Source organism: Bufo gargarizans, unplaced genomic scaffold, assembly GCF_014858855.1.
Source record: "Bufo gargarizans isolate SCDJY-AF-19 unplaced genomic scaffold, ASM1485885v1 original_scaffold_1618_pilon, whole genome shotgun sequence".
Lineage (NCBI taxonomy): Eukaryota > Metazoa > Chordata > Amphibia > Anura > Bufonidae > Bufo > Bufo gargarizans.
Window position 1 is genome coordinate 292,844 of NW_025334437.1, and position 9,867 is coordinate 302,710.

Consider the following 9,867-nt stretch of genomic DNA (forward strand, 5'->3'; position numbering starts at 1 on the left):
TCTCTGAGCACTGACTCTTATGTACCAGTGGGAGCTAATGCTGTCCCACTACAGGCGGTGCGTGGTCTCTGAGCCCAGACTCTTATGTACCAGTGGGAGCTAATTCTGTCTCACTACAGGCGGTGCGTGGCCTCTGAGCACTGACTCTTATGTACCAGTCATTGATCCAGGGAGTTATTCTGATTGGAGTCGGGAAGGAATTTTTATTCCCCTAAAGTGAGGAAAATTGGCTTCTACCTCACAGGGGTTTTTTGCCTTCCTCTGGATCAACTTGCGGGATGACAGGCCGAACTGGATGGACAAATGTCTTTTTTCGGCCTTATGTACTATGTTACAGGCGGTGCGTGGCCTCTGAGCACTGACTCTTATGTACCAGTGGGAGCTAATTCTGTCCCACTACAGGCGGTGCGTGGTCTCTGAGCACTGACTCTTATGTACCAGTGGGAGCTAATTCTGTCCCACTACAGGCGGTGCGTGGTCTCTGAGCACTGACTCTTATGTACCAGTGGGAGCTAATGCTGTCCCACTACAGGCGGTGCGTGGTCTCTGAGCACTGACTCTTATGTACCAGTGGGAGCTAATGCTGTCCCACTACAGGCGGTGCGTGGTCTCTGAGCACTAACTCTTATGTACCAGTGGGAGCTAATTCTGTCCCACTACAGGCGGTGTGTGGTCTCTGAGTCCCGATTCTTATGTACCAGTGGGAGCTAATTCTGTCCCACTACAGGCGGTGCGTGGTCTCTGAGCACTGACTCTTATGTACCAGTGGGAGCTAATGCTGTCCCACTACAGGCGGTGCGTGGTCTCTGAGTCCCGATTCTTATGTACCAGTGGGAGCTAATTCTGTCCCACTACAGGCGGTGCGTGGTCTCTGAGCACTGACTCTTATGTACCAGTGGGAGCTAATTCTGTCCCACTACAGGCGGTGCGTGGTCTCTGAGCACTGACTCTTATGTACCAGTGGGAGCTAATTCTGTCTCACTACAGGCGGTGCGTGGTCTCTGAGCACTGACTCTTATGTACCAGTGGGAGCTAATTCTGTCCCACTACAGGCGGTGCGTGGTCTCTGAGCACTGACTCTTATGTACCAGTGGGAGCTAATTCTGTCTCACTACAGGCGGTGTGTGGTCTCTGAGCCCAGACTCTTATGTACCAGTGGGAGCTAATTCTGTCCCACTACAGGCGGTGCGTGGTCTCTGAGCCCAGACTCTTATGTACCAGTGGGAGCTAATGCTGTCCCACTACAGGCGGTGCGTGGCCTCTGAGCACTAACTCTTATGTACCAGTGGGAGCTAATTCTGTCCCACTACAGGCGGTGCGTGGCCTCTGAGCACTGACTCTTATGTACCAGTCATTGATCCAGGGAGTTATTCTGATGCCTGATTGGAGTCGGGAAGGAATTTTTATTCCCCTAAAGTGAGGAAAATTGGCTTCTACCTCACAGGGGTTTTTTGCCTTCCTCTGGATCAACTTGCGGGATGACAGGCCGAACTGGATGGACAAATGTCTTTTTTCGGCCTTATGTACTATGTTACAGGCGGTGCGTGGCCTCTGAGCACTGACTCTTATGTACCAGTGGGAGCTAATTCTGTCCCACTACAGGCGGTGCGTGGTCTCTGAGCACTGACTCTTATGTACCAGTGGGAGCTAATGCCGTCCTGCTGCCGGTTGTGCGTGGTCTCTGAGCCCCGACTCTTATGTTCCAGCAGCAGCTAATGCTGCCCCACTGCCGGCCTGAATCTATGGCAGCCGCCCAGGGCCGGCTCCACCCATAAGCAGAGTAGGCCACCACGTAGAGCGCCACTCTTGCTGGGGGTGCCGGCGCTGTGGAGTCTGGCCGCCAGTGGCATTACTTAATGTGGGGCACTGTAGTGGGCAGTATTACTAATGAGGGCATTCTAGAAGGGAATTACTATTGGTGGGACTATGAAGAGCACTATTACTATGGGGGGCACTATTATTTCTTCAGGATAGTATTTGGGGGCACAGTGAGCAGAAGGATAACACTGAGAGGACTCCAGGTTGGGGGATGATGATAGAAAAGTGAGGACACTAAGATGTCTGTGTCACACTCTGCAGAGACGAAACGGCTGAGAGAAGTGTCCGGACCGAATGGAGAAGATCTACATTGGAGGAGACGTCACCTGGAGGCCCTGGATGTCAGAGGTACCTGCTGCTGTATATGTGCAATGCTGCTATTTTTTGTTTTGCATATGAGAAAATGTTTACAATTAAATGTTCTATTTTACTATTTTTATTATTTGGTCGAAAGGCTGATTGTGGGGAGGGGGAATTGTAACGGGACTGCTGTAGATTATCTAAAATTAGCTGATCAAGTAAAATGTTGCATGCAACAATCAACAAATAGGTGGCCAACAAAAAAGGGGCAGGGCAAAAGGCGTGGTCAAGGAGCGGAGTCAAGGGGGCGGCAAAATTAGCTTTTGCCTAGGGTGGCAAAAATCCTCTCACCAGCCCTGCAGCAGCCTGCTCTGAGCAGTGCCATAATACTCAGGGTAAGAGAAATCTCAGGGATGTCATGGTAATAAATGCTTGTAAAGGCTTGATGGGTGTAGTAGTCCCTCATTTTGATATATAAATCCAGCATGCCTGCATCTAACTCATACAATGTCTAAGATTAGTGTTGAGCGAGCTCGTGTGTTCAAGTAGAACACTTCGCGATGCTTGGTGTCGGGACTCTAGTTCGGCTTAGGAGTGCCTGCTCTGACTCCATATATAGCTATGTTCATGTATGGAGTCAGTGCTTGGGGACACCTCAGTGTATTTAAATCTAATTTAGCCTGTATTTCAGAAAAGTTTCTGCCGAGATTTGAAGTCACGACCTTCTGTATTATAGCTGAGTGGTTAAGTGCCTTCTTGCCTCTAATAGCTGAATTGCCAGTTACTTAATATAATACGAGACTTCTACTGTACTGTACTTCTACTGGGACCTATCCAGTAGAAGTCTCATATTATTTTATTTTTTTGGTGACTGGCTATGCAGCTATATATAGTGCAGTGGTTAAAGTTCTGGGCTATGATGCAAAAGCTGTGAGTTCAAATCCTGTCACGAACTTTTTCAGAAATAGAGGCTAAACTTAATTTAAACACACACATATATATATATATATAGAGAGAGAGAGTTCTCCAAAGAAGAGGCAGCACTCCAGTATATAGAAGGTGAAAGACCCGCTTTATTGTCCCTCTGCAACGTTTTAACTGCTCATTGCAGTCTTTATCAAGCTTACAAGATAGCGCCAAAACATCCACAATACCTTGTGAGCCAATTAGTGATAATTATACAACTAATGATTGCCATGATTGTAAATAGTTAAAAATCACATATTTATTTGAATACACAATGAAATATGTGATTTTTAACTATTTGCAATCATGGCCTTATAGGTTTTTAGCCATAATATATTATTATTATAGATTTAGAATATATATGTGTAATTATATTATGGCTAAAACATCAGTAGTAGTTTCCCACATATGCATCCATATACAGTGCTTACCATAATTATTCATACCCCTGTATACTGTCATCACACTGTATATACAGCGCTGCCCATAATTATTCATACCCCTGGCAAATTTTGACTTAAATTTACTTTTATTCAACCAGCAAGTAATTTTTTTACGGGAAATGACATCGGTGTCTCCCAAAAGATAATAAGACGATGTACGAGAGGCATTATTATTGTGGGGGAAAAACATTTCTCAGCTTTTATTTACATTTGAGCAAAAAGTGTCCAGTCCAAAATGATTCCCCCCCTTCTCAATGATCAATAGAAAAGCCTTTCATGGCTATTCCAGCAATCAGACGCTTCCTGTAATTGCAGACCAGCTTTTTGCAGGTCTCTAGAGGTATTTTTGCCCATTCATCTTCAGATCTTTCAGGTTGGAGGGTCTTCTCGCCATCACCCTGACCTTTAGCTCCTCCACAGATTCTTCACTGGATTCCAGTCTGGACTCTGGCCGGGCCTCTCCAAAGCGTTAATGTTGTTGTCTGCTGACCATTTCTTCACCACTTTTGCTGTGTGTTTTGGGTCATTGTCGTGCTGAAATGTCCACTGGTGCCCAAGGCCACGTTCCTCTGCAGACTGCCTGATGTTGTCGGTGACAATCCTCATGTGTTGCTCTTTTTTCATGGTGCCGTTTACTGTGATTAGGTTCCCTGGTCCATTGGCTGAAACCCCCCCAAAGCATTAGGTTCCCACCACCATGTTTGACAGTGGGGATGGTGTTCTTTGGGTTGAAGGCTTCTCCTTTTTTTTTTACGCCAAATGAAGGAAACATCATTGTGACCAAACAATTCAATTTTTGTTTCATCTGACCATAACACAGAAGACCAGAAGTCGTCTTCTTTCTCCAGATCAGCTTTTGCAAAGGCCAAGCGAGCTTTTGTGTGCATTATTACTTGCTGGTTGAATAAAAGTAACCAAGTCAAAATTTGCCTGGGGTATGAATAATTATGGGCAGCGCTGTATATCAAAAGTATGATTATATATATATATATCTTTTTTTTTTCTTCTAGTAATTACACATTTATTTTGTGCCATACATTTTTTACAATTACTAAAAAATATCTAAATCTAATTTAACCTCTATTTCTGAAAGAGTTTGTGACGGGATTTGAACTCACAGCCTCTGCATCATAGCCCAGAACTTTAACCACTACACTATATATAGCTGCATAGCCAGTCACAAAAAATATATATGAGACCCTAATATGAGACTTCTACTGTACTGTACTTCTACTGAGACGCCTCGCCTCTAATGCAAAAGGTTGTGAGTTCGAATCAGAGCAGAAACTTTTCTAAAATACAGGTGAAATTCTATTTAAATACACTGGGGTGTCCCCAAGCACTGACTCCATACATGAACATAGCTATATATGGAGTCAGAGCAGGGACTCCTAAGCCGCGGACTCCCTCACTGTACAGCCATCTTCTGCATAGAAATAGAGGCTAAATTAGATTTCAATACATTAACTCGAGCATCGCGCTCGAGCACACGTGGTGTTCAGCCGAACTCTGCGATGTGCCGAGCATAGCAATGCTGAACTGGTGTTCGGCCGAGCATGCTCGCTCAACACTAAGATCTGTGGGATCGAAACGTATTTGTTGCGTCACCGCTTTCCATGTGGAGATGTATGTTTACATGAAGCTGCATAAATACTGAAGATTTTATTTTATCTCAGTTCTGGACGTCTTTTTCCTTTTTCTCCTGGATTGTTGACGGACTGGACTGGATCCCTGCACGAGAGGCTATACGGGCAGTGCTGGCTCTATCCCCGATTTACAAACTGCCTGGCCTTAGCCTCTGGCAACCTAAACAAGTCTTGGGGCCCACCACCCCCTGTATTGGAATGTCCTTAAGAAGTTTGAAAAAGTTTGTTTAAAGTCAAGGTCGAGTCTGTTACATTAACACTACAAAGATTCAGCTATAAAAATAACACATGAGCTAACTTTTCAGGTGAATGCCGTAAAAAAAAAAAAAAAAAAAAAAGAAAGAAGACATTTTTTGATTACCTTGCCTCACAAAAAGCATATCGAGCAATCAAAAATCATATGAACCCCCAAAGAGTATCAATAAAACTGTCACTTTATCACGTAGTTTTCAAAATGGGGTCGCTTTTTGGCAGGTTGTACTGTAGGGGTGCATCGGGGGGCTTCAAATGTGACATGGCAACTTAAAATTATCCCAGTGAACTCTGACCTTCAAAAACCATGTTGCTCCTTCCTTTCTGCGCCCTGACGTGTGCCCGTACAGCAGTTAACAACCACAAATGAGGGGTTTCTGTAAACTGCAGAATCAGGGTAATAAATATTGAGTTTTGTTTGGCTGTTAACCCTTGCTGCCGTACAGGGAAATGGATTCAAATGGAAAATCTGCAAAAGGAAGTGAAATTTCACCTCTATTTTTCTTTAATTCTTATGAAACACTCAAGGGCTAACAAAGTTTGTAAAATCATATTTCAATAATCTGAGGGGTGTAGATTCTAAAATAGGGGTCATTTATGGGTGAATTCTATTATGTAAGCCCCACAAATCGACTTTATTACTGAATTGGTCCTTTAACCCCCTCAACCCCGCTAGCTGAAACCCCCTTCATGACCAGGCCACTTTTTACACTTCGGCACTACACTACTTTCACCGTTTATTGCTCGGTCATGCAACTTACCACCCAAATGAATTTTACCTCCTTTTCTTCTCACTAATGGAGCTTTCATTTGGTGGTATTTTATTGCTGCTGCATTTTAACTTTTTTTGTTATTAATCAAAATGTAAAGATTTTTTTTTGCAAAAAAATGACATTTTTCACTTTCAGCTGTAAAATTTTGCAAAAAAAACCCACATCCATATATAAATTTTTCGCTAAATGTATTGTTATACATGTCTTTAATAAATAAAAAATGTTTGGGCATAAAAAAAATGGTTTGGGTAAAAGTTATAGCGTTTACAAACTATGGTACAAAAATGTGAATTTCCGCTTTTTGAAGCAGCTCTGACTTTCTGAGCACCTGTCATGTTTCCTGAGGTTCTTCAATGCCCAGACAGTAGCAACACCCCACAAATGACCCCATTTCGGAAAGTAGACACCCTAAGGTATTCGCTGATGGGCATAGTGAGTTCATAGAACTTTTTATTTTTTGTCACAAGTTAGTGGAAAATTATGATGATTATATTTTTTTTCTTACAAAGTCTCATATTCCGCTAACTTGTGACAAAAAATAAAAACTTCCATGAACTCACTATGCCCATCACAAAATACCTTGGGGTGTCTTCTTTCCAAAATGGAGTCACTTGTGGGGTAGTTATACTGCGTTGGCATTTTAGGGGCCCATATGCGTGCAAAGTAGTTTGCAATCAAAATCTGTAAAAAATGGCCGGTGAAATACGAAAGGTGCTCTTTGGAATGTGGGTCCCTTTGCCCACCTAGATATTTATCTCACCCAGCATGGGTATATGTAAAAATGACACCCCAAAACACATTCCCCAACTTCTTCTGAGTACGGCGATACCAGATGTGTGACACTTTTTTGCAGCCTAGATGCGCAAAGCGGCCCAAATTCCTTTTAGGAGGGCATTTTTAGACATTTGGATCCCAGACTTCTTCTCACGCTTTAGGGCCCCTAAAAAGCCAGGGCAGTATAAATACCCCACATGTGACCCCACTTTGGAAAGAAGACACCCCAAGGTATTCAATGAGGGGCCTGGCGAGTTCCTAGAATTAATTTTTTGGGCATAAGTTAGCGGAAATTTTTTTTTGTTTTGTTTTTTCTCACAAAGTCTCACTTTCCGCTAACTTGGGACAACAATTTCAATCTTTCATGGACTCAATATGCCCCTCAGCGAATACCTTGGGGTGTCTTCTTTCCAAAATGGGGTCAGTTGTGGGGTGTTTGTACTGCCCTGGCATTTGAGGGTCTCCGCAGTCATTACATGTATGGCCAGCATTAGGAGCTATTCTCCTTATATTGAGCATACAGGTAATGAGATTTTTTTTTCCCGTTCAGCCTCTGGGCTGAAAGAAAAAAATGAACGGCACAGATTTCTTCATTCGCATCGATCAATGTGGATGAAAAAATCTCTGCCAAAAAAAAGGAGGGGAAAGGCGTCTGCCAGGACATAGGAGCTCCGCCCTACATCCATACCCACTTAGCCCGTATGCCCTGGCAAACCCGATTTCTCCATTCACATCAACCGATGTGGATGAATAAATCATTGCCGGGATTTTTTTATATTTTTTTTATATACAAAGTGTTTGCCAAAGCATAGGAACGCCGCCTCCCCCTCAGCTCATAAGCCTCGGCAAACGTATCTGTTACTGCAGAGGAGAAATCTCGTCTTGCAGCGCCGCATACACCGACTTGCGTGTAATCTGACAGCAGCGCAATGCTTCTGTCAGAATGCACATCAGTGCTGCAGCTGGTCGATCGGTTGGTCCACCTGGAAGGTAAAAAAAATTAATAAAAAAAAACTGGCTGCAACGCAATAATTTTATTAACTTTGGAACAGAACATATAAACTTTAACTTTTTGAACTGAAAATTAACCTTTTTGCTTACTGGTGATTTTTATTTTTTTACCTTTATAGAACAAACCTCTCCTTCCCCATGGGTCAATGTGCAAAGCGCAAATCGCCCAAAGATGTGGCGAAGTACATTATGCACTTTGTCCCAGGTGAAAGTAGAGGTTTGCAGCAGCTGTGTGTGAATGAGCCCTAATAGCCCTGTGTGCCTGTCCTGGTGAGATGATCCCTATGCTAGGTGTACCTGTGAGTGGTACTTCCGGAAACACTCTCCAAAGCATAGGGCAGGGTGGTCAGGACAGAAATAGCGGGTGTCACGCCTTATTCCACTCCTGCTACAGACACGACATCTTTTTCTGGGTGACGGTTGGGTTGAGGTACCGGCAACGACATTGGGGAAATGTCGCTCGTGTAGACGGCTCACTACACTGGTGGATGGGGCCACGGAACCTCCTGGGTACAGGAGGTTCTTGATGATCTCTTCCTGAAATTTGAGGAAGGATCCTGTTCTCCCAGCCTTACTGTAGAGAACAAAACTATTATACAGAGCCAATTGAATCGAATATACAGACACCTTCTTATACCAGTGTCTGGTGCGTCGGGAAACTAAATACGGAGACAACATCTGGTCATTGAAGTCCACCCCTCCCATGTGAAGGTTATAGTCGTGGACTGAGAGGGGCTTTTCAATGACACGGGTTGCTCGCTCAATTTGCATTGTCGTGTCTGCGTGAATGGAGGAGAGCATGTAAACGTCACGCTTGTCTCTCCATTTCACCGCGAGCAGTTCTTCGTTACACAGTGCGGCCCTCTGCCCCCTTGCAAGACGGGTGGTAACGAGCCGTTAGGGGAAGCCCGCGCGACTAGTTCGCGCGGTGCCACAGCAGCCAATCTGTTCTAGAAACAAATGCCTGAAGAGGGCCACACTTGTGTAGAAATTGTCCACATAAAGATGGTACCCCTTGCCGAATAAGGGTGACACCAAGTCCCAGACTGTCTTCCCACTGCTCCCCAGGTAGTCAGGGCAACCAACCGGCTCCAGGGTCTGATCTTTTCCCTCATAGACACGAAATTTGTGGGTATAGCCTGTGGCCCTTTCACAGAGCTTATACAATTTGACCCCATACCGGGCGCGCTTGCTTGGGATGTATTGTTTGAAGCCAAGGCGCCCGGTAAAATGTACTAGGGACTCGTCTACGCAGATGTTTTGCTCTGGGGTATACAAATCTGCAAATTTCTGGTTGAAATGGTCTATGAGGGGCCGAATTTTGTGGAGCCGGTCAAAAGCTGGGTGGCCTCTGAGACGGGAGGTGGTGTTGTCACTAAAGTGCAGGAACCGCAGGATGGCCTCAAAACGTGCCCTGGACATAGCAGCAGAGAACATTGTCTGGTGCGTCGGGAAACTAAATACGGAGACAACATCTGGTCATTGAAGTCCACCCCTCCCATGTGAAGGTTATAGTCGTGGACACCCGGTAGGCCCGGCGTGTGGCATACCGGTTTGTTTCTGCCACGACTATGTCCAAGAGCTCCGCAGTCAAGAACAGGTCAAAAAATCCCAGGGCCAAACCGATCTGAGCTGTCTCAACCCGAACTCCAGACTGGGAGGTGAAAGGGGGAACTACAGGTGCGGCTGAAGTTGGGGACTGCCAATCAGGGTTTGCCAGCACCTCAGGGATTCTAGGGGGTCTACGGGCCTGTCTTTGCGGTGGCTGCGACGGGGTAACTAATGCACGTGCCACTGTACCAGTTCAACTGCCCTTCTGGTGCTCGCCACTTCACCATGTTGTACGGCAGTGCTGGTACTAGGTCCAGGGAGGGCTGGGCTGCT